The sequence below is a fragment of the Mobula birostris genome, chromosome 11 (genome assembly GCF_030028105.1).
Source record: "Mobula birostris isolate sMobBir1 chromosome 11, sMobBir1.hap1, whole genome shotgun sequence".
NCBI classification, from domain to species: Eukaryota; Metazoa; Chordata; class Chondrichthyes; order Myliobatiformes; family Myliobatidae; genus Mobula; species Mobula birostris.
The window spans coordinates 13,083,883-13,110,353 of record NC_092380.1 but is presented as its reverse complement, the minus strand read 5'-3'; the positions used below and the strand labels follow the sequence as shown (position 1 = coordinate 13,110,353).

The following is a 26,471-nucleotide window of genomic DNA, read 5'->3' as shown; positions in this document are numbered from 1 at the left end:
AGCATGCCTCATGATCTGCTTAGCATATAAATTAACTAAGTAGGGTGACAGCACGCGGCCTTGTCGTATTCCTTTCCCGATCCTGAACCAGTTCGTTGTTCTGTGTTCAGTTCTAACTGTTGCTTCTCGATCTTCGTACAAGTTTCTCATAAGGCATATCAGATGTCCAAGTATCCCCATCTCCTTAAGGATTTGCCATAGTTTATTTTGGTCCACACTGTCGAAGGCTTTGGAGTAGTCAATAAAACATAGATAAATACTTTTCTGGAATTCCCTGGATTTCTCCATTATCCAGCGTAGGTTAGCAATTTGGTCTCTGGTGCCCCCGCCTCTTCCAAAACCAGCTTGTACATCTGGCAGTTCTCATTCCATATATCACTGGAGTCTTCCTTCAATAATTTGTTAGCATGTGAAATTAGTCAAATTGTTCAGTAATTTGAACATTCCTTTACATTTCCCTTCTTGGGAATTGGGATATCAACTGATCTTCTCCAGTCTAAAGGCCATTATTGGATTTTCCAGATCTGCTGGCAAATTGCATGCAACACTTTCACAGCATCACCTTTTAAAATTTTAAACAATTCAGCTGGTATCCTGTCTCATCCTGCAGCTTTATTATGTTTTCTATCACCCATTCGACTTCACTTTCCAGAATGCCTGGCTCTAGATCGATGAGGGAGTCATTGCAGGTGTTTCCGCTGTTGCGACCTTACCTTGTACAATTCTTTTGATGTCTTCTGTTTTTGTAAGGTCCTTGCCTTCTTTGGCTTTTACTATACTCATTTTTGCATGAAATGTTCCTTTGATTTCGCTAATCTTCTTGAATAGATCTCTTGTTTTTCCATTTCTGTTGGCTTCTTCACATGGTTCCTTTAAGTAAGTTCCCTTATCTTTCCTCGCTATCTCCTTGAACTTTGCGTTCAGCTGGAGGTATTTGTTCCATTCTCCATTGGCCCTCACTTCTCTTCACTGCTCAGCCACTTGTAGAGCCTCTGCAGAAAGCCATTTTGATTTCCTGGTCTTCTTTTTGTTTGCAATATTTTTGTTGCCACCTCTTGTATATTGCTCCTTACTTCTATCCATAGTTCCTCTGGCTTTTTCTCTCCCTGGCTTAATCCATTGAATCTGTTCTTCACCTCCATGGCATATTCTTGATGGATGCTAACAACATCAATCTTTGCTGGTACATTGGTTTTCCTGATGCTCTTCAGTTTCATTCTGGGTATTGCAACAAGCAGCTCACGGTCTCAGCCACAATCTGCTCGTGGTCTTGCTTTAGCTCTCTGTATAGAGCTCTCCCATCTCTGATTGCAAAGTCAATCTGGTTTCGATGTTGACCGTCTGGTGATGTCCATGTGTTGAGCCGCCTCTTAGGCTGTTCGAAGTGGGTATTTGCTATAACCAAAGAGTTAATTTGGCAAGATTCTACCAGTCAATGTCCTACTTCATCCCATACTCAGGTGTTCTCTGATTTCCAACTTTGGCATTCCAGTCCCCAGTGATAAATGTAACATCCCTTTTTGGTGTCATATCCAGGAGGTGCTGCAGTTCTTCATAAAACTGGATAATTTCATCCTCTTTGGCATCTGTGGTGGGAGCATAACTTGGATTGCTGTGATGTTGAAAGTCTTGCCATGAATTCATATTGCAATCATTCTATCGTTTTTTGGGGTTGTATCCAATCACTGATTTTGATACTCTTTTTTTTTGACAATTAAAGCCACTCCATTCTTTCAACACACATCAAAGTTGCTGGTGAACGCAGCAGGCCAGGCGGCATCTCTAGGAAGAGGTACAGTCGACGTTTCGGGCTGAGACCCTTCGTCAGGACTAACTGGATGTGTGTTGCTTGAATTTCCAGAACTTTGATGTGTGTTGCTTGAATTTCCAGCAACTTTGATGTGTGTTACTTGAATTTCCAGCATCTGCAGAATTCCTTGTGTTTACACTCCATTCTTTCTGCAGGTTTCCTGCCCACAATAGAAGATCTGTTGTAAAATTACCCATTTCAGTCCACTTTAGTTCGCTGGTTCCCAATATGTCAATGTTTAGTCTCGCCATGTCGTTTTTGACCACATCTAGTTTACATTGGTACATGGATCTTACATTCCAGGTTCCAATGGTGTATCGATCAATATCGGACCTTCTTTTCATTTCCGGGCACATCAGCAGTTGGACGTCCTTCTGACTTTAATCCAATCACATGATAGCCCTGGTACAACTCATACTTGTCCTCCGTTCTTCCACGTTCGCATGTTGGGCACCTTCAGGCCTTCAGGGCTCATCTTCCATTGTCATTCTCATACATCTCTGGTTACTTTTATCCACAAAGTTTTCTTGGCAAATTACTGGAGTGCGCTGCCATTTCCTCCTCTGACCTCTCTGCCATGACCTATCCACCTTGAGTAGCTCTACGTAGTTTAGCTCACAGCATCACCGTCATACGCAAGTCCCCTCATCACGACAAGGTAACGGTCCTTGAAGAGGACTCTGACATTAGGGAGTTCAAACCATTCTCAATCCTCAAGGCAGAAATTTATCCTCCTCTCTCCAAATGTACAAATCCTTACTCTAAAATGATAATTTCTTACTCTAGATACCCCCATTAGGGGAAAAGAACCCTCTCAACATCTGAAAAACCCTTTTAGAATCTTACATGTTTACTTGCCAGAGCAAGGTTTCATTGACGCAGTTTGTGGATTGGACTCTGACTTCACTTTATGATGTGTTTCTAGTTTCTGGTCGCTCCTTTTTTTGTTGCTATTTTGGGCAACTTTGAATCAGGGCAGCCTGCAGACAACAAACACCAAGCTGAAATGAAATAAGCCTGGACTCTTTTGAATTTGAGTTTTAAATTCAGTGTTTCTCGCTTTTTTTTGGTTGCCGTTTGCTTGATTTGTTTTTTTTGGTGTGTGGAGGGGGTTGATGTTTTTCTTTTTTTTCAAATGGGTTTGCAGGGTTCTGTTTTGTTTCGTGGCTGTCTGTGGGAAGGCGAATCTCAGGGCTGTATACTGCATACATACTCTGAGAATAAATGTACTTTGAATCTTAAAATCATTGAATCATAACTCCACTGTGGATGGTCCCTAGCCCGCTGCAAAAGGAGGAGGGTTGAGCATGGCACTAGCTACCCATCCCATAAAAACCCAGAGCAACAGAAACACCAACAGAAGCTCGAAAGACCTAATTCCTGGGAGAGGAAGGATACACCAAGAAGATGGGCTACACCTAGGGACAATTTGAAAGACTGGCCCAGGAGGGAGGATTCTGGCGAGCTGCTGTTGGCAGACTGTACCCCAGTAGAGGGGGGGTTCAGACTCAAGGAGATGTTTACTTATTAGGAGGCAGTTAATCCCACTGATTCCATGCTGGCTCCCAGCGGATAACTCCATCAGTCCCGCTGTTGCTCACATCATACCCAGCATCATTGCTTTATTCTCATTGCACATTCCCCTTCATTCAAAGTACATTTATTATCAAAGTATGCATACATTATACAACCTTGAGATTCATCTCCCTACAGGCAGCCACAGAACAAAGAAACCCAAAGGAACCCATTAAAAAAAAGACCATCGAAAACCCCATGTGCAGAGAGAAAAAGAAACAAATCATGCAAACAATAAACGCAAGCAAATAGTGTTCTGAACTGAAGTCCACAAAGGGGTTCCATCATAGACCTTTAGTTCAGTGCAGAGTGGAGCAGAGTAAACTATCCTGTCCCTTGCTTTAGGCCTTGACACCGACCATTTCAATATGACCCAGCGCCTGAATCATCGTCCAAACTGGGTTCGATTGCTTCGGTATTCTCTGGGGCCTGGACCACGCCACCTCGCTTCATCCTATACCCAATCTTTCCAATCCAGCCCTGCGGCTAAACTGATCAAACCTCGGGTCTTCCTCACTCTCAGCGATGAGTCTGCTGCCTTCCCTCGCTTCAGTCCTCCCACATCAAATTGCCTCCAGGTCCAAAGGGAAGTTACAGACGATTGTTTACGGTGATCGTTTGCCAGATAAAGAGTGACCAACAAAGTATTTAGCTGTTTTCCTTGTTTCATCTGGCCACCAAGCCAGAAGTCGCTGAGACTCACCAGCACCATCTCCAACCTTTGCTCTTCTCGCCATTGATAGCAGCTTTATTTGTCACACGTACAGGGAAACACCCAGCGAAAAGCATCGTTTGGCATCAAATCAAGTCAGCGAGGACTGTGCTGGGCAACTGTCGCTAATATCGCATGCCCACGACTCACTAACCCTAATCCGTGCATCTTTGCAATGTGAGAGGAAACTGGAGCACCCGGAGAAAGTCTATGCGGTCATGGGAAGAGCATACAGACTCCTTACAGACAGCGGAGGGAATCAGACACCCAGTTCCTGCAGAGAGTGGCGTTAGCCTCCATGCTACTGTACCGTGAAGTACCATGGCCAACTAACCTCAGACAGCACACCTTTGTAATGTTGGAGAGAGTGGAAAAAAAAAGACAGCAAAACCCAGGTGGTTACAAGAAGAACATGCAAACTCCACAGAGACAGCAGTGGAGGTCAACATTGAATGCTCGTTCCTAGAGCAGTGTGGCTTCAATATTTTCCTCTCTGTCATCTAATTCCAATGAGTACCTGTCCAGCCTGATCATTTTTTCCTCAAAACACAACTGCTTCATTTCAAAAACAAAGGAACCTTCTTTGATCTTAGTTATTTAGTGCCCAGTACGCCGCTGGTACTGAGGCCAGCAATGATGGCCCCCTCCCCTCCAAAAGGACAACATAAACCTCCAAGAGGACCACAACCTTCTCATAGGGTTTGGAGGCTTGCATTCGTCAATGACCCAGAATCAGGGCTTTGTGCTTTGGCTCTTGGTAGACGTGACGGTATGGAAAGACAGAGAGGGAGGACCTACATTTCTGCCCTAAATGCCAGAGGCGTAACAGGCAGCAATGAAGGTCCTCCATCTCTGGTGATGTTCAGGGCTTCCTGCATCATAGCTTCCACTCGGTTTTCACCGCTGTCAGCCATGCAAGTCCCGGGTGGAGGCTCAGGAATACCGTCGCACTCAGACGTAGAAGGATTTTTCATTGCCGTTTCCATTTCAATTTTGTTTGACCAGTCGGGGTGTTAGCCCTGAGCTGAACCTCTGGACCTGGAGGACCGATGGACCACTCTTAGTCTGTGCTCTGTCTTTTGACCTGTTTGACATGGGTGACCCTACCAAGAGCCAAAGCATAAAACCCTGACTCCAGCCAACATAACTCTCTGGGTTATTGAGGTTCACAAGCCTCCAAACTACGACAAGGTTGTGGTGCTCTTCTTTGATCGACCTTCTAGTATACGCAATATTCCACATCCTGTCCCACCAACATCCTGTATAATTGCAACAAGAACTGTTCTACTTTTGCGTTTAGCACACCTTGCAATAATGGCCAATATTTCCTTTGCTCTCCAAGTTACTTACAATACCGTTCTCTTACAAGTTCTCAGACAACATTCTGGAGTCTCTTTCAGGCAATCTTCTAACCAACACTGTTTTCTCACAGTAAAACAGGGCATCAAAAACCTGCAGATGCTGGAACTCAGAGATAAAACATACACTCAGTGTCAATTTATTATATGTTAATACAAATGAATAATTAGCCAATCACGCGGCAGCAACTCAATGCATTAAAGCACGCGGACATGGTCAAGAGGTTCAGTTGTTGTTCAGACTAAACGTCAGAACTCTGCTTCTCACTCCCATTCAGATATGTCCATACATGGCCTCCTCTACTGCCATGATGAGGCTAAACTCAAGTTGGAGAAGCAACACCTCATACACCGTCTAGGTAGTCTCCAGCCCCTTGGTATGAACACAGAATTCTCCAACTTCCGGGTAATTCCCTCCCCCTCCCTTCCTCTATCCCTATGTCACTCTGCCCCCTCCCCCAGCTGCCTATCACCTCCCTCATGGTTCCGCCTCCTTCTACTACCCATTGTGTTTTCCCCAATTCCTTCTTCACCTTTCCTGCCTATCACCTCCCTGCCTCCCCTCCCCCACCCCTTTATCTTTCCCCTTACTGGTTTTTCACCTGGAACCTACCAGCCTTCTCCTTCCCACCCTCCCCCACCTTCTTTATAGGGCCTCTGCCCCTTCCCTCTACAGTCCTGACGTAGGGTTCCGGCCCGAAACGTTGACTGATCTTTTCCACGGATGCTGCCCGACCTGCTGAGCTTCTCCAGCGTGTTGTGAGAATGGGGGAAGAAATGTGATCTAAGTGACTTTGATCATGGAATGATTGTTGGTGCCAGACGGGGTGGTTTGAGTCTCTCAGAAACTGCTGATCTCCTGAGATTTTCACACACAACGGTCTCGAGAGTTTACAGAGAATAGTGCAAAAAGCTGAAAGCATCCAGCAATCGGCAGTTCTGTGGGTGAAAACGCCTCGTTAATGAGGGAGGTCAGATTGGTTCAAGCTGACAGGAAAGTGACAGTAACTGAATAACCTCACTCTACAACAGTGGTGTGCAGAGCATCTCTGAACGCACAACACACGTCAAACCTTGAAGTGGAATGGCTACAGCAGCAGAGGACCATGAACATCCGGGAGGCACCTACTAAAAGTGGCCACAGAGCGTACGTAGCTGAGGAAGGGGAAGCTGAGTGGAGCCACCACAAGGACCACGGTTTAGGGCTCTACCGCTACTGGACAGGGAGACGCAGGTTGGGTGAGGAAGCCCCTTCAAAGTCCCAGAACTCTCTGCCTGAGCTCTGTGGGTATGCCCCCTCCTCAAGGACATGCAGCGGGTACAGAAGGCAACTTGAGAGCAGACGGAGAAGGGCAATTAAATGCCAGCTCAAACCTCTGAAGCCCGCAAACTCCAAATGACTAACAAATGAACTCAACTGGCTGCATCACTGTTCGGTACGGGGGTGGGGATGGCTACTGCACAGGATCGAAGTACACTGCAGGGAGTTGTAAAGCTAGTCAGCCCCATCACGGGCACTAGTCTCCAAGAGATCTTCAAGGAGCATTGCCTCAAAAAGGCATCGTCCGTTATTAAGGACCCCCACCACCCAGGACATGCCCTCTTCTCATTGCTACCATCAGGAAAGAGGTACAGAAGCCGGAAATTAAATTTATAACTTAAATTTTTAATATTTAGTATCCATTTGTAATCCAGGGAGCAGGAAGCGCAGAATCAAATAGCGCTGTGATGATTGTACGTTCTAGTATCAATTGTTTGCGACAATAAAGTATAAAGTAAGTATAAAGACACACACTCAGTGATTCAGGAGCAGCCTCTTCCCTCTACCATCAGATTTCTGAATGGACACTGAACCCATGAACACTACCTCACTACTTTATTTCTGTTTTTACATTACTTATTTAACTATTTTATGTATAATATAAAATACTAAAGTGCAATACATCTTATTTTACATACATTACATTGATATATATTATAATGTATACAATATAATACATACATATACACACACACACACATATATACACACAGATATTTACTGTAATTCAGGTTTTTCTATATTTAATCATACATTGTACTGCTGCTGCAAAGTTAACTCATTTCGTGACATATGCCGGTGATACTAAACCTGATTCTGAACACTCCTAGCATTTTCAGGGGCTAATTTTTGGATCTCCATTTGAGTAAACTGTTCCCCACTCGCTTATCTGTCTCACTTGTAGGGCACTCCGCGTCTTCCGTCCAATTTGCTTTCTCAATCTAACCTTTCTCTGTTTGGCCTCCTACAGCGCTCCAGAGATTTAAATGTGTCGGCAGCAGAACGCTCCTGTTAAGTGAGTCACCGATGTGATCGATGGAGGCTCTGGGATGAAACCCAAAGCATTCAAGCTAGTTCCAGCTTGCCGGCTTGCGAATGACTCATACACCCTGACAAATGCTTTCTGTTAGCCAAACCACATCGGTATATTACTGTCAGCTGCTGGGTGGTGGTGGCACTTCAGCAGTTAAGGGCTGCTGTCCTGCAGCCACGGTGACGGGGTTTCGATCCCGGCCCCCAGTACTGACTGGGCGCAGAGCTTGAACTTTCTCCCCATGACTGCACGGGTTTCCCCAGATGCTGAGACAGTCTAAAGAAACGCAGGTTTATCGGCTACTGTAAATTTTCCGTAGATTGGAGTGGGGGGTGGAGTGAGTGGGTGGGGGTAGGAATCGATGAGCACATGAGCCACAGGGGGGGCTCGAGGGAAAAAAGTGGGGGGAGTGAACTCATTGCGAGAGCCAGCTCAGACTCGGTACGATTTTGTGGTCCAGCCGGGGGTTGTGGTAGAGGCTGATGTCACAGGGATGTTTCGATGACTCTGAGTTAGCACATGGACGTAAAAAAGATGGAGGGTTGTGCGCTGTGTAGAGAGAGAGGCCCGTTTTTGTGGGCACGTGGCTAAGTGGTTAAGGCATTCAACTAGCGATCTGAAGGTCATGAGTTTGAGCCTCAGCTGAGGCAACGTGTTGTGTCCTTGAGCAATCACACAGTGCTCTGCTACGACACTGGTGCCAAGCTGTATGGGTCCTAATGTCCTTCCCTTGGACAACATCGGTGGCGTGGAGAGAGGAGACTTGCAGTATGGGCAACTGCTGGTCTTCCATACAACCTTGCCCAGGCCTGCGCCCTGGAGAGTGAAGACTTTCCAGGTGTAGATCCATGGTCCCGCAAGACTAACGGATGCCTAAAAAAGAGAGAGGCCTCCCGTTGTTGTTCAGGGCCGACCATGGGCGTTGCGTCCCAGCTGTCTAGACATGCAAGTGAGGTCAATACAATCTGGAAAGCAAGTGTGGCAAGTTCCCTCCCTCCACACGTTGAACGAACCCAAAGGAACAGCAGAGACCGATACAGTTTGGCACCAACAGTGTTGCAGGAGTTGCCAGTTGGCGTTAAACTCAATGTAGGGACTCCAGCTCCCAATCTTTCCCCCCGCCCCTACGTCGGGGTTTACTCTCTATGCCGTCCCCATGAGAGGGTATAGCCGCAAGGCAGCGGAGTTTCCTTCTCCTAGATGAGCCGGCGTGCCACGTCTGCCCAAAGCGAGTGGATTTAAGGTGCTAGTAACCCGCCTTTGCTCCTTCTCCTGTCAGTGGAAATGGTTCCACCAAGGGCTGTGTAGAAGGGGAAGGGTTAATTTGATCGTGCAGTAGGTTTACAGTAGCCAGTGAACATTGTGGGCCAAAGAGCCTGTACTGTGCCATGACCTAATGTTGTATATCGGTGTCACAAGAGGAAGGATGAGAATATAACTGACTCTGCAGTATGTGGCACCTTACCAAATGCTTTCTCGGAAATCAAAATGCTCATTTACCCAACCTCACTCCACTAGCTCTAACTTTGAAGCAGTCTACCAAATTTTCCTTACATAAAACCACACTCTCTGCCGAAACACTCTTTTAAACAGTCTACTATCACTTCCTCTATAATAGAAATGTGTTTGCTTAATATTTCCTGTTTTCTATCTTCTTCCATTTTTCTCATTAGTATGACGGTGCATCAGCAATTTCAGGAAACCGCTGGGAGATCTGGAAAAGCAAAGTGCTAGTGCATATTAGATTGCGATCAGACAATGGAGACAAAGAGACATAAGGGGATCGTTGAGGATATGCAGCATAGATACAGTCCAATGAGAAAGTCATACACCAGGAAATTAGGCCATTCAGCCCATTGATTCTGTGCCAACCATCAATATATTAACCTCAATTTTTTTATGCTTTTTTTCTACCCACATTCCCATCAATTCCCTCCAGATTCCACTACTTACTTGCAAGAGGGAAAAATCTAACTGGCTAATTAATCTGCCAACCAACACATCTCTATAAAACCATAGAGTATAGGAGCAGAATTAGGGCCTTCGGCCCATCAGTTCTGCTCCACCATTTGATATAGGCTGATCGCTTTTTCAGCCGCATTCTCCAGCCTTCTCCCTGTAACCTTTAACCCATTTGCCATTCAAGAACCTGTCAATCTTTGCCTCAAATCCATGGCCTCCACTGCCCACTGTAGTAACAAATGCCACATTTTCAGAAAGAAAAGACATTCCTGCTTATCTCAGCTCTAAAGGGACGTCCCTTTATTGTGAGGTTATGCCGTTGGATCCTAGACTCTCCTACTAGTGGAAACATCCCTCCATATCCACGCTACCCAGATCTTTCAGTATCCAGTAGGTTTCAATATCACCATCCCCATCCTTCTAAACTCTATCCAATGCAGACCCAGAGACATCAAGCGCTCCTCATACATTAAGCCTCTCATTCCTGGGGAGCATTCTTGTGAATGTCCTCCAAGGCCAGCACATCTTTCCTTAAACACTGGGTGTAAAATTGCTCACCATATTCCAAATGCAGCCTGACCAACGCCTTATCTGGCCTGACCGACGCCTTATGTTCTAGTCCCCTTAAAATGAATGCTAATGTTGCATTTTTAGTATCGTCTCAATGTGCAAATTAACCTTAAGGGAATCCCCTACAACACAAGAGGAAACCTGTGCATTCAGAAGAATCTCATGCGGTCACAGGAAGTATGCACCTGCTGGATGCAGATAGGACAGGAGGTCAGACTTGAACCACCACCATATTCCAAAGTTATTCTCAAAAATCTAAAAGGAGTTAAAAGAGTTCTGACATATATTTTCGGGGAGAAAAGGGCTAATAAAGTGTTGGTCCTTTACAAAACTAGATTGAGGAATTAATAATTTGTTAACAGATGGAAAGTGAATTAAATGGATAATTTTGCATCAGTCTTTACAATAGACGACACTTCTGTTTTGCAAGTTCAAAGTACTAAGCTAATTAAAAGGAAAAGGTGGATCCAAAATGTTATTCTAACTTCATTTGTTACTTTAAGTAAGGCGCGCATGTATTATGATGTATGCAATTCACATATTTTTACATATAATCCATAATGAATTATTTAAACAAATAAAGAATGCTTAATCAATATATATATATATATATATATATATACACACACAAGATTACTCAAATATCACTGAAATATTAAATACAAACACTCCTTCCTGCTTAGCTATAAACTCCAACTCTATATAGAATGCATCTCATCTATAGACGTAGTCTATATAATACAACTACTATGCAGGCATCCACAGCATACTAATTTTTTTTAATTGTTCCATTCAGGCCTGAAGATCTAATCGCTGTGGAGGATTTCTTACTCTTGTGAGATAACTTCTTTCCTGACAAAGGGGAATCACTCTGTTGGCAGGTTAGACTTGTGGCTGTGAAACAATCCCAGGTTCTGGGGTCCCCTCTGTGGTGGTTGAAGGAGTTGACTCTGAGACTGCAGGACGTGTTTCTGATGCCTTCCTTCTCCCTCCTTTTTCTTCTTCAAGTTTGTGCATCTTCATCTTGGGAAGGTGCATTTAGTTTACTGGCGTATTCTCTTATTAATCCTTCATCGCTTCCTTTACCATCTGATCTCTCCTCTTAGCTTACACATTAGATTAGATTATGAAGACACGCAGTCCTCTTTTATTGTCATTTAGTAATGCATGCGTTAAGAAATGATACAATGTTTTTCCAGAATGATATCACGATAACACATGTCAAACCGACTTAAAACCTAACAAAAACCACATAATTATAACATATAGTTGCAACAGTGCAAAGCAATACCACAATTTGATGAGAACAGACCACGGTAAAAGTCTCAAGGTCTCTCGAAAGTCCCATCATCTCACGCAGACGGTAAACCTCCAGCGCCGCCAGCGCGATGCAGCATCCTGGAAGCATCCGACCACAGTCCGACTCCGAGTCCGTCCAAAAAATCCAAGTCTCCGACACCGAGCACCGAGCACCATCTCTGCCGAGCGTTCCGACCCCACATCCACATTATCTGACGAATCCTCTGCTTTCATATCTCCATTGACTCATTTTGGCCTTCCGTTCATCTAGCTGGGCTTTGGGCTTTGCATCTACTTTTACAAGCAGCTTTTTGTCTCCTGCTTGAAGTTCCTTAATGCACACAGAGTAGATTCTGGTTTTTGAAACTCAAAAACCAAATGTTTGCAACTTTCCTGAAGCTCCTTGAACTCTCTTCCAGCTTAAAACCAAGCCGCATTTCACAAATACCAATTTCGCAAGTAACTGCCTGATTAACACATCAGAAGCTTTCTCAGATATGTTGTCAACAAAAACTGTTGCCTACCACTGCTTTCGTCAGTTTCACAATCCCTCTGAGCAACATGGTCTTTCCTTGGTCCAATATGCTTTCCAACCAGAGGCTCAGAGATTAGCACTAAAAGCCGCTTGTCCACTGCTGGGAAATAGTTTATGGTGTTTGGCATGGACTGTTGTGGCATCATCCAGTACCCTTCTTAATTCACTTTCAGTTGACGCTATTACAGGGGATGTGGCATGCAAATTGTAGATGGATCTCCAATCAAGTTGCTAATCTGCGGTTGTTTGATGTATGTGAGCCCCTGACATAACAGTAACACTATTTGTTTGGCCAGGCAGGTTTCTGTTTAGACATTGCAATTTTGTTCAAGCTCACTTTCATTCCTGACTGCAACTCGATTGCATCTCTGTCTGCTGTTTCCATTGATACAGCAATTTCAACTGTTCTTTTAAATGTGAATTGTGCTTCGGGTAGGAGCTGTTTTTGAATGCTTTCTTGTAAGATTCTACAATGAAACAATTTCAGCAAATCATTAAGCCTATCTTTGAACTGACAACGCTCAGACAATCACTTCAATTCAGTCACATACACTGAAATGGACTCCCCTTCCTTTTGATTTCACTCATGAAACCAAAAGAGCACTACAGTCAATGGCTTTGGTTCTAAGTGTTCCTGCACTACTTTGACTTTATCAGCAAAGCTCATTTCTGCTGGTTTGGTTGGAACAGTCAAACTTCTAAGCAGACTGTATGTTTTCCTATCCAATGCACTCAGCAAGATTGGTACTTGTTTCTTATTGGCTATTCCATTTGCTTTAAAATATTGCTCAATCCATTCAGTATGTAAAATTCAGTTATCCATTATGTCATCAAATGCATCAACCTCTTTTTTGCTTTTTTTATTAGCATTATCACTCAGTACTCACTGTTTATGAATGTGTGAATTCTTCCATTTTCTGCCTTTTTTTAAACTCGACCATCTCTGCACATGCTGTGTTTTTTCTTAATATACTCTACCATTTTTCGCTGAGCTTCAACAGGCCGGTAACCATCTCAGGTTAGCTTTAAAAATACCTCACCGCCACTGTTCTATATTGTCACTCCAAAACATTAAACTAATTGAAAGGAATAGATGGGAATACAAAATGTGACTCTAACTTCATCTTTGCTTTAAGCGAGGAGCACACGTATCATGTGGTAGCATCATGACATATGCAATTCACACATTTTTACATATAACCTGTAATGATTTAAACCAATAAAGAATGCTTAATCAACATATTTACCATAGTACTCAAATATTACCAAAATATTAGATACACAACAGACACCAGTAATATCTGCAAACTGGTGACGGGAAGGGAGGGAGAACCTCAGGAAAATCACGATCAGAATGGAAGCAGTACTGAGCTAAAGGGAGACAGATCCCAGGGCTCTGAGAGTTTTAAAAGTTTCTAGTGAGATTGATGATGGATTGGTCTTAATTTTCCAAAATCCTCTCAATTCAGGGAAGGTTCCATTACAGTGGAAAACAGCAAACATAACACATTTATTCGATAGGGGAAGGTAGCTGAAAGCAGGAAACTGCAGGCTTGTGACACTTAACATTTGTCACAGGGAAAACGTTAGTAGCTACTATTGAAATCAGCACAGCAAAGCACTTAGGAAAACACTAAATCATCAGGGTTTCAACACACACACACACACACACAAAATGCTGGAGGAACTCGGCAGGTCAAGCAGCACCCTTAGAAAAGAGTAAACAGTCGACGTTTCAGGCCGAGACCTTTCATCTGGACTGGAAGAAGGATGAGGAGTCAGAGTAAGAAAGGTAGAAGGAGTCATCAGGGTTTTGTGATGCAGATTAACTCAATGTATTGGAGACTGTTGAAGTGGTAGCATTGGGAGTGTTGATGTCCAGCGAGGTCTTAGGATGCAAGCCCACTGTTTCCTGAAAGTGGCAGCACAAGTAAGTAGGTAAAGAGGTCATACAGCATCATCATCATCATTAGGTGCCATGCCCAGTTTGAGCTTTGACTGCCACGGCCCACACACTCCTGTTCTGGGTTAAGTGGATCAATTAATTGGTATTCATCTCCAGTTCTCTGGCTGCTGTTTCCATCATCATTTGTCTTTGCCTTCCTCTTGCTTTCTTCCCTTCAATCTTTCCATAATTACCATGCATTCTAGCTCCTCTTTCCTAATCACATGTCCAATGAAGTCACATTGCCTTTTCATGATCCCATACATTATTTCTCTTTTTGTGCTTGCTCTGTTCTTGACATCCTCGTTAGATATTCATTTCATCCATGATATTCTTTGCATCCTCCTCAAAAACCACAACTCTGCTGCTTCAATTCGTTTCCTCGTGTTACTAGATATTGTCCAACAGTCTGAGCCATATAACATAGCTGGATAAACGTAACATTTCAGTACTCTGAGGCGGGTTGTCATGCCTAGTTTAGTATTGGTCAGTATACTCTTCATTTTCATAAAGGTGCCTTTTGCCATCCCTATTCTTCTCTTGATGTCCAAGTCACACCTGCCATCTGATGTCACTCAGCTTCCTAAGTAGCAAAAGTTCTGTACTTGTTTTATGTCTTCCCCGTTTATTCTCAGCCTGCAGATAGGACTCTCCTGCTTTTTGGATATCACCATACATTCTGTCTTTTTGCAATTGATAGACAGACCCATTTTTGCACTTTCTTCAACAATTATATCAATTAAGTTTTGTAGTTCTTCCTCCGTACTTGCAATTAACACAGTGTCATCCGCATATCTAAAATTATTGATGTTTTCACCGCCAACTTTGATTCCCAAGATGTCTCTTATTTGTTTCACTGTATACATTAAACAAATCAGGGGAGAAAACACACCCTTGTCTAACGTCTCTCTTGATTTTCGTAAACTGACTCACTTCTCCATCTATTCTTACAGCGGCAGTTTGTTCCCAGTACAGATCTCTGATTAGGCGGAAGTCTTTTGAATCTAGATCTAGAGTTTCCTGTAATATTTTAAATAACTTATTGTGCTTCACTTCATCAAATGTTTTTGTGTAGTCGATACAACAAACAAACAAATCTTTTTGCATTTGAATAGCTCGTTCTGATAGTATCCTTAACATCAATATCGTGTTTCTTGTAGCTAAACCACATTGTTCTTTAGCTATTTTAGCTTACTTGACTTAATTAGTTGGAATATTGAGTGGTGGGGTGAAGATATGTCTCTACCAAAGGAGATAGGAGGTGCTCCTTCTCTTCGCTAGTCTGTAGGTCACTCTTGGGCAAGGAGTAGCTCCTGCTTAGAGCCACTCTCCCCCCCCCCACCCCAGTCAGGCTTGTGAAGCCATGGGAGCAGGTGGTGGTTGGTCCTTCCAGCAGCTGGTCCATATCATAAGTCCTGGTTATGCGACCACTGACAATCTCTGAAGAGTATTGATAACGGCGGGGGTCACCTGTCTTGTAAAGACACTGCCCAGAAGGCGGCAATGGCAAACCACTTCTGTAGAAAAATCTGCCAAGAATAATCACGGTCGCGGAAAGGCCACGATCACCCACGCCATATGAAGTGGCGCATAATGACGACAATGACCGAGTGTAAAAGTTGGGAAGACATTTTCCAGTTGTATACAACATTGGTTAGGCTGTATTTAAAGCAACATGTCCCATGTTGATCACCACGTTACAGGAAGGATGTGGAAGCTTTGGAGAGAGTGTAGAAGAGGTTCACCAGGATTTGCCTGGATTAGAGAGCATTAGCCTTAAGGAGAGTGTGGGCACGTGGCCAAGTGGTTAAGGTATTCGACTAGCGATCTGAAGGGCGTGAGTTCGAGCCCCAGCCGAGGCAGTGTGTTGTGTTCTTGAGCAAGGCTTGCCCTTCCCTTGGACAACATTGGTGTCATGGAGAGCGGAGACTTGCAGCATGGGCAACTGCCAGTGTAACATACAACCTTGCCCAGGCCTGCGCCATGGAGAGTGAAAACTTTCCAGGCACAGATCCATGGTCTCGCAAGACTAACGGATGCCCTTAATTAGCCTTAAGGAGAGAGTGGACAAACTTGGACTGTTTTCTCCAAAGTGTTAGAGGAACAATTAGATAGACATTGATGAAATTATGAAATCCATGGATAGAGTAGCCATTCAAGCCATAATTTTCAAATACAAGAGGGCTTAGGTTTAAGGTCAGAGGAGGAATTTTAAAAGGAGATGAGGAAACCTTTTGGACATTGAGATTGGTGGGAGCCTGGAACACAAAGCCAGGACAAGTGCTGGAATGTTTAGACAGACAATGGACAGGCAGGGAATGGAGGGATACGGACCATGTGTGGGCAGTTGGGATCAGTTCAGACTAGCACCATTTTGGGCAGAAGACTCTGCTCCTGTTTGTACTGTTCTGTGTTTCATGTGTAAGTAACGTGCACTGTGGGTAAAGCGGAAGTGGTTTATGTCATATATTTGGATTTCCAAAAAACATTTGATAAGGCGCTGTACTGAAGACCATTGCAGAACATTAAACTTCACAATGTAGGAATTTATATTGGGTAGGAGGTTGGCCGGATGACAGGAGACAGAGCAACACATTTCAGTTTACTATTTGTCTTGGCAAGATGTACAGTGTTATACCTCAGCGCTGCAGCCTCAGATTTTTAGTTTATACAGCAGTGTGCAAAAGGTTTAGGCATGTATATAGCTACGGTGCCTAAGACTTCTGCACAGTACTGCAGTAATTTTATGTATTGCACTGTACAACTGTTGCAAATAAAAAACAAATTTCATGACATACGTGAGTGACGATAAACCTGATTCAGGTCTGGGTCTCTGTTGTGGACTGAGAGTGGGAAGAGGGCAGGGAGAGGGGAATCATGGTTGGGAAAAGGGGAAGGGAGCAGGAAGCAACACACATAAAAGTTGCTGCGTCTCTAGGAAGAGGTACAGTCGACATTTCAGGCCGAAACCCTTCATCAGGACTAACTGAAAGAAGAGCTAGTAGGAGATTTGAAAGTGGGAGGGGGAGATCCAAAATGATAGGAGAAGATAGGAGGGGGAGGGATGGAGCCAAGAGCTGGACGGTTGATTGGCAAAAGGGATATGAGAGGATCATGGGACAGGAGGCCCAGGGAGAAGGAAAAGGGGGCGGGGGGGAAAAAGCCCAGAGGATGGGCAAGGGTTAAAGTGAGAGGGACAGAGGGAGAAAAAGGAGAGAGAGAAAAAGAATGTGTGTATATAAATAAATAAATAACGGATGGGGTACGAGGGGGAGGTGGGGCATTAGCGGAAGTTACAGAAGTCAATGTTCATGCCGTCAGGTTGGAGGTTACCCAGACAGAATATAAGGTGTTGTTCCTGCAACCTGAGTGTGGCTTCATCTTTACAGTAGAGGAGGCCGTGGATAGACATGTCAGAATGGGAATGGGACAGTGCGTCCGCCAGAGAAAGCTAGAAAGAAGAAGGAGCAGAAAGCATCAGAGGGACATTCTATAATGATCAGAAACCAATTGTTTGAAATCAAATGACCTTGCCTGGTGTCTCAGGGCTGAGCATGTCTGCACCCACACCACCCCCCACCCCTCACGCACCCCGACTACGTCTGGTACTTCTTCTCTGCCATCTGCCGCACACCGCTCTGCGGGGCTCCACTCTCAAAATTGCCAACAACCTTTGCTCCTCCCAGATTTTCAAACTCGGTCTCCCTCCACATTGACAAATACAGTACAGTGCAAAGGTCTTAGTCACCCTAGCTATATACATGTGCCAAAGACTTTTGCACAGTACTGTATAAATGAAGAAACCGAAGAATTTTTGCTTGCTAAATTTTGTTAGTGATAAATAAACAAATTTTGAAGAGGACACAAGGAAGTTACAAGGTCAAAGTAAATTATCAAAGTATATATACAGTACGCCACCATACACTACCTTGAAATTATTTTCTTACAGGCATTTACAGGAAAATAAAGAAATACACTATAATTTACCTAAATTTATACATAAACGAAAACTGACAAACAACCATTGTGCAAAAGACGAACTATGCAAATAAAACTAAATAAATAATACTGAGAACATGAATTGTAGAGACCTTGAAATTTAGTCTGTGGGTCGTGGAATCAGTTCAGAGTTGAGGTGAGTGAAGTTACCCACACTGGTTCAGGAGCCTGATAACTGTTCCTGAACTTGGTGGTGTGGGATCTCAGGCTCCTGGAAAGAGAGCTGTTCCCCTCTCAACAGTTGACAGTTAAGGAATATAGGCAGCGGACAATTTTCTGGGAAATGGAGTATAATGGGTGAGTAGGCTCTTGAACAAGGGTGAAAAGTTTCTGGATTTGGTGGAAAGGGTTCAAGACACTCACTGGCCAACAATTGTCCAAATACTTGACGTAAAATAAATCTAGAATCTCTTTCGCAGGCCTCTGTCTGAATGCCCAGGGCACTCCCTCGCCTTCCCTATCTACATACCTTCCCCAGACACACCTCCTCCTCTCCCCCACCTTTAAGGAAAATGTTTCAAAGTTTCAAAGTTTATTGTCAAAGTGTGTACAAGGCACCATGAACCAGCTTGAGATTCATTTCCTTGCCTGCATTTACAGGAAAATACAGTAAAGGAATACAACTGAATTTATGAAAAAAAAACAGATGTACACGAAAATTGACAACCAATGTGTAAAAGAAGACAAATTGTGCAAATGAATACACAACCTACTGAGAACATGGGTTGCAGGGTCATTGAAAATCTATAGTTATGGATTAAGTTCAGGGTTGAGGTGAGTGAAGTTATCCATGCTGATTCAAGGAGGAGAAGATGGCGGCGCGACGCAGAGCGCGCGGCCTCTCCGGTGATGAATACCTGTAATCTGTCAAGTAGGAGGCCGTGCACAATCCTGATTTGATGGAGACGGACGTGAGAACATGAGGGAACACCTGGTGAAACTTCTGAAATGCCTGCTTCGCTGCTGCTGCTGCTACTGTGTGATCCAGAATCTCCGGACGGGAAGGCCCCGAGTCCTCGGCTTTGTCTGTTGCTCGGCGGCCGAGGTGGGGTCGGAGCACTCGGCAGAGGATGCCACTTGGCGCTCGGTGTCGGAGGGCTGGTCGGAGGCTCGAAGTTTTCGGACGGACTCAGAGTCCGCTGCGGTCAGGTGCTTCCAATGGTGCTGCATCAGTAAGTTTGCGGCACTTGGAGGTTCATGGCAGGGAGAGTTTCTCCCTTCCACCGTCTACGTGAGATGATGGGGCTATCGGGACTTGAGACTTTTTTTTTACCGTGCCCATGGTCTGCTCTTTATCAAATTACGGTATTGCTTTGCACTGTTGTAACTATATGTTATAATTATGTGGTTTTATCAGTTTTAGTCTTGGGTTGTCCTGTGTTTCTGTGTTATCTTTTTGGAGGAACATTGTATCATTTTTTAATGCATGCATTTCTAAATGACAATAAACGAGGACTGTGTGTCCTCATAATCTAATCTAATCAGGAGCCTGACAGTTGTAGGGTAATAAGAGTTCCTAACCCAGTGGTGTGGGACCTGAGGCTCCCATGCGTCCTGCCCGATGGTGGTAGTGAGAAGAGAGCCTGGCCTGGATGGCGGGAATCCTTGATGATGGATGCTGCTTTCTTGCAGCAGTGCTCCTTGTAAAAATATGCTGGATGCTGGGGAGGGCTTTCCCTGTGATGGACTGGGCTGTACCCACCACGTTTCACAGGCTTTTTCATACCAGGCCGTGATGCAACCAGTCCGGATTCACTCCACAGTGCACCTATAGAAGTTTGTCAAAGTTTTAGGTGACGTGCTAAATCTACGCAAACTTCTAGTAAAATAGCTGAGTGTGTGCTCAACAAGCAGCACCTCCTTTTGTTTCCAGATGTGTTACACATTACATTCCAGATAACCAGCCACGTATCCCATCTTCGCCTTCTTCGTGATGGCACTTGCGTGCTGGTCCCAGGGCAGATGCCCTGATGTGATAACACCAAGGAAATTAAAGCGGCTGCCCTCCCCACTTCCGATCCCATTATGTGGACTAGCTCATGGACCCTCAGATTCTTCTGCTGCGGTCAATAATCACCTGTTTGGTCTTGCTGATGTCGAGTGAGAGGTTGCTACGAATACTCAGCAGATCAGGCAGCAGGTGTGGAGGGGAAAGCTGATAACATTTCCGGTTCCTGATACTGTATCAGAATCAGGAAAAGATTTTTTAAAAAAGAAACAAGTTTCAAATCGCTGAGAGGAGGTGGGAGGGTGGAAAGATTAAAGGGGAAGGTCTATGGGAGGATAAAGAGTTGTTAGTTTTATGTGGAGAGGGTGTGGGCTGCAGCAACGTAAAAATGGGGAAGACAATCATGAAATAGCCAGAGAGAGAAAGATGAGGCTGAAAATATGGGATACGTGGCTGGTTATCTGAAATGTAGTGTGTAACACATCTGGAAACAAAGCAAAGTACCGTTTCTTGAGCACACTCAGCTACTTTGGAACACTGGAGACAGCCCAGGACAGAGGTCAGATTGGAAATGGGAAACAATAGACAACGGGATCTTAAGAGAAACCACGCAGCTGAAGGAACTCAGAGGGAGTCGACGCATTGGGCTGAGACCCTGCTTTACGACTGGGAGTGGGATGGAGACGCAGACTAATGGGTAATACAAGCTTAGGGTCACCTTAACAGACTGAACGTAGATGCTCTTTGGACGAGACAGCGGTCAGTCCTGCCTCTGGGTGGCACTGTACTGGAGGGGTTAGTGCTGGCGGTAAAAATCGAGGTTCAATTTCCTCCGCTGTCTGGAAGGAGTTAGTGCATTCTACCAGTCAGCGCATGGGTTTCCTCTGGGGGCTCTGGTTTCCTCCCAAATTCCAAAAAGACACACAGTTAAAGTTAGTGAGCTGTGGGCATGCTACATTGGCACTGTCAGCGTGCTGACACTTGCAGGCTGCTGAGCTGAGCACAATTCTTGCTGATTTAATTTGACACAAAACGGTGCATTTCTCTGTATGCTTCAATGTACAAATAAAGCTAACCTTTTTTTTAAAAATCTCCAATTCACAACTCCAGAGGCCTTATTTCAACCGTGACCCAAGGTCTTCTCTGCTTAACCGTGGGGGCTTCCCTCACCACAAGACACGTGAGCAGAATTAGGCCATTCAGCCCATCCAGTCTGTTCTGCCATTCCGCCATATGGCCAATTTATTCTCTCTCTCAACCCCATCCTATATGATAACCGGCCGCTGTAAGTTACCCATTAGTCTGGGCGAGTGACGAGAGAATCAACTGGGGATTTGATGGGCACGTAAGTTACAGGTCTGATTAGATTGCTCAGCATGGACCCAATGGGCTGAATGGTCTCCTTCTCGGCTGTAATAAGTAAGCAGGCTCTACGAGGTGGTCTCCCGACCTGAGTCTGGTCTTTGTTGCCTCAAGACGGGTGAGCAGCCGTTGTGGTTGCACAAGGAGGTGACTGGGGACGGCCCCTTTCCTTTCCAGTCCTGACAGAGGGCCTCAGCCCAAAAACGTCGACTGCTCATTCCCCTCAACCCGACATGCTGAGTTCATGCAGCAGTGTGTGTGGCTCGAGATTTCCAGCATCTGCAGAATTTCTTGAACTTGTTTGTTATGTTATATTTACTATTATCACATAAACTGTTTACTCTGGGAGCTTCATGGAAGCAAACTATTTCGGAACAACCTGGTGAAATTGACAATAATCTAATCTAATCTAATGTACACTTAAGTGGTTGACCTCACGTTTTTCATGTTACGCTCAGCAGCCACTTTACTTGGGACCTCCTGTATCTAATAAAATGGCCACTGGGTGCACGCTCATGGTCTTGCGCTGCTGTGGGCTGTCCACTTCAAGGATCAAAGTGTTGTATGTTCAGAGATGCTCTTCTGCACACCACCGTCGTCAGCCTGAAACAGTCTGGCCATTCTCCTCGGATCTCTCGCACGTTAACAAGGCGTTTTTGCCCACAAGTCTTCTTTGATCTTTGCACCATTCTCTGTGAACTCTAGAGACCGCTGTGTGTGAAAACCCCAGGAGGTCAGCAGTTCCTGAGATACTCAATCCACCACATCTGGCACCAACAATCATTTCATTGTCAAAGCCACTCAGTTCTCATTTTTTCCCCCATTCTGATGCTTGGTCTGAACAACAACTGAACCTCGAGATCATGTCTGCATGATTTTATGCACTGAGTTGCTGCCACATAATTAGCTGATTAGATACTCTATATTGTCGCCAAACAATTGATACTAGAATGTACAATCATCACAGCGATATTTGATTCTATGCTTCCCACTCCCTGGATTACAAATCGATAGTAAATATTAAAAATTTAAATTATAAATCATAAATAGAAAATAGAAAAATGGAAAGTAAGGTAGTGCAAAAAAACCGAGAGGCAGGTCCGGATATTTGGAGGGTACGGCCCAGATCCGGGTCAGGATCCGTTCAGCAGTCTTATCACAGTTGGAAAGAAGCTGTTCCCAAATCTGGCCGCACGAGTCTTCAAGCTCCTGAGCCTTCTCCCGGAGGGAAGAGGGACGAAAAGTGTGTTGGCTGGGTGGGTGGTGTCCTTGATTATCCTGGCAGCACTGCTCCGACAGCGTGCGGTGTAAAGTGAGTCCACGGACGGAAGATTGGTTTGTGTGATGTGCTGCGCCGTGTTCACGATCTTCTGCAGCTTCTTCCAGTCTTGGACAGGACAACTTCCATACCAGGTTGTGATGCACCCTGGAAGAATGCTTTCTACGGTGCATTTATAAAAATTAGTGAGGGTTTTAGGGTACAGGCCAAATTTCTTCAGTTTTCTCAGGAGGTAAAGGCACTGGTGGGCCTTCTTGGCAGTGGACTCTGCTTGGTTGGACCAAGTCAGGTCACTTGCGATATTGACCCCGAGGAACTTAAAGCTTTTGACCTGTTCCCCTTGCGCACCACCAATGTACATTGGGTCGTGCAGTCCGCTACTCCTTCTGAAGTCAACAACCAATTCCTTCGTCTTGCTGACGTTGAGGGATAGGTTATTGTCTTCGCACCATGCCACCAGGTTCTTAATTTCCTCTCTGTACTCAAACTCATCATTACCCGAGATACGGCCTACAATTGTTGTGTCATCAGCAAACTTATATATACTTGCATTAACAAGCAGGTTTACCTAATAAAGCGGCCACTGAGTGTCTCGTCCATTTGCCATGTTCTCACCTGTTCAGTCTGTCTATACCCTCTGAGAGAAACACGATCTGGAGTAACACACAAGTGCTTAATACACCTGCCCCCACCAGCTTCAAAAGGGTGACAATCACACAGTGCCCGAGAGAAGCAGGGCAAGCTGCTTCAATAACAGTGACACTGTGATGGAGTACTTTGAGAGAGTGGTCCTGGCCAGGATCAACTCCCTAAGCAAGGACCTAGACCCTCTGCAATTTGCCTATCGCTATGGACCATCTTTGGAGGTTGCAGTCTCACAGTCTCTCCACCAGGACAATAGCAATACACACATGGGGCTGCTGTTAATGATTACAGCTCAGCGTGCAATACCCTCAGTTCTGATCAACAAGCTCCAAAATCTGGGCCCCCGTACCTCCCTCCGCAACTGGGTCCTTGACCTCCTCACTGGGAGACCACAGCCAAGTAACAACTCCTTGCCGACACCCAACACTGATACACCTCGGGGGTGTGTGCTTATCCCACTGCTCTACTCTCTCTCTATACACCTGTGACTGTGCCGCTAGCCACAGCTCAAAAGTGCCATCTATAAGTTTGCTGACGGCACGAGTGTCAGTGGCAGAATCTCAGATGGCGACGAGGAGGCGTACAGGAGCGAGACACATCAGCTGAGTGGCGTTGCAGTGACAACATTGCACTCAACACCAGGAAGATCAAGGAACTGGTTGTGCAGTTCAGGAAGGGGATGCCAAGGAAACAAACACCAGTCCTCTCTGAGGGATCAGCAGTGGGAATGGTGAGCCGTTATAATTCCTGGGTGGCAACATTTTTGAAGAGCTATCCCGGCCCAACATATTTACAAAGAAGGTGTGGCGATGGCTATTTTTCATTAGGAGTTTGAGGAGATTTGGAATGCCAGCAAAGACTCTAGCGAATTTGTACAGGTGTACTGTGGAGAGCATTCTAACTGGTTGTATCACTCTCTGGTACAGAGGGGCCACCACACAGGGCCGGGAAAAGCTGCAGGGAGTTACAACCCCCAGCCAACTCCATCACGTCCCCAGCACCGAGGACGTCTTCAAAAGGCGATGACTCAAGAAAGCAGCATGCATCATGAAGGACCCCCATCACCCAGGACAGGGCCTCTTCTCACTGCTACCTCAGGGAGGAGGTGCAGGAGCCTGAAGTCCCACACTCAATGTTTTAGGAACAGCTCCTTTCCCTCCACCATCAGATTTCTCAACAGACAATGAACTAACCGATGAACACCACAGCACCTCACTATTATTGGTCTCTTTGCTCTACTTATTACAGATAAGTAGTGCTATATAGTACTTATAACACAACATATATATTTATGTTATATATGTGTTATTGTAATTTATAGAGGAGAGCCACCCGCAGTACCACCGATGCGGCAGAGAGGGCCTCAGGATGGCTGTGGCTCAAAAGAGGGGAGCCATGGAGTCTTAAATAGCTAGCCATCTGGACACAAGCCAGGGTCTGATCAGCCCCGGCTGGGTCACCTGGAGGAGGTTATATGATGTTGAACGACCCGAAAAACCCGATGATTCCAGGAACATCACTGAAGATGTGTCCAGAGGCATCAGTAGGTGTATGTACACAGCCTATGTATTGCACTTTATCACTGCTGCAAAACAGCAAACTTTATGACATATGCCAGTGATTAAACTTCACTCTGAACCTGCTTCTGAAGGCTGAGGTCAGAATAAAAGGGTGGAGAGAGGGAAAGAGCAGGAGCTGGTAAAAGTGACTGCTTTTCGTTACTTATACATTATTTATTTGCATGCTAACCATACCTTCGCAATCACACACACAGCCAAACCTCCAATCACACCTTCATAATTCCCCTCAAGCAACACACATCAAAGTTGCTGATGAATGCAGCAGGCCAGGCAGCATCTGTAGGAAGAGGTGCAGTCGACGTTTCAGGCCGAGACCCTTCATCAGGACTTAATAATTCCCCTTATCTGATTTAAGACACTTGCATTGAAGTGCATAACTTTCAAACTTAAATATAAAAATCTATCACATTATAATCACTCTTCCCCAAAGGCCTTTTCCTGACAAGATTATCGATGAATCATTTTTAGTGCACAAAATACGGGAGTTCCCGACCTTTGACATGCCATGGACCCATACCATTAAGCAAGGGGTCCGTGCACCCCAGGTAGGGAACGCCCAATCTAAAATACTTACTCAGATTGGTTGCTTAACATATTGATGTAGAAAGCACCTAATATGCATTCAAAGAATTCATCTTCCATTTTAATTTGTCAATTCTGTGTGACTAAGATACTACCTTGTCGCAGGCAGCCCTCGTTTCCCTTGTCATATGCATCACACGGTACTGCAGCTACCATATGGCAGTTGCCTCAAATTGCTTTTAATTCGGCAGCGGGTACTGTGACACCATTTCAGCATTAATATCCCCCTTTATCAATGATACGACACCGCCCCGATTTCCTTCCCTGTCCAAAATATCAAATATCCTAGAGCATTCAGTTCCCTCCCACCGACTCTCTCGCCTCCCCATTCTTCCTCGCCAACTTCCCTGTATCTTTCCCTCTTTCCTCCCTTTATTCGTCTCTCCTTCCCGATCCTTTCTCTCTCTCTCCTCTCCTGTATAATTTCTCCTTTTCTATCTCTACCTGATTCTCTCCCTTTATTCCTCCCTCTGGTGTCTCTCTTCCTCCCTCTCCTTCTCCTTCTCCCCACCCCATATTCTTTCCCTCGCCTCTCCCGATTTTTCTTTCTTTCTCTCCCCGATTCTTCTTTCTCTCTCTCTCTCACTACGCCGATCTGATTCCTGGCTTTATTTCTCTGGCTTTGACACCTGCCTCTCACCTTTTGAATGAAAAGTTTCTCCGCAAACTCTCTGCCGATGTCGTCAGTCGCTGCCACTCCCTATTGGTCCACTCCGCACAATCGGGGGAGCCAGGCGTTCAGCGTTTGATCGACAATCCGAGCAACCAATCAGTTGAACGGGAGCGGAGGAGCGGGATCCGCAACCAACCAGGACATCGAGAGCGCAGCCAGGAGGCGGGATCGTATTATACCCAGCCTTCAGGATGTCGACAGTCTTACATAACGAGATCCCTCCAACCAATAAAACCGGTAACTCCAGAATACTCTGAAACTCATTAGAAATATGATCACCTGA

At 45.0% G+C, this 26,471-nt stretch overlaps 1 protein-coding gene across 1 annotated transcript in view; it reads right to left on the bottom strand.

Moving 5' to 3' along the window:
• The window catches only part of LOC140204833 (CD82 antigen-like), an 84,695-nt gene extending 58,471 nt beyond the window's left edge, over positions 1-26,224 (bottom strand). Inside the window, exon 1 of the mRNA XM_072271677.1 lies at positions 26,156-26,224. The gene's annotated coding sequence lies outside the window, so the exon portion shown is untranslated. The remainder of the gene's footprint in view (positions 1-26,155) is intronic.
• Between the last annotated feature and the right edge of the window lie 247 nt (positions 26,225-26,471).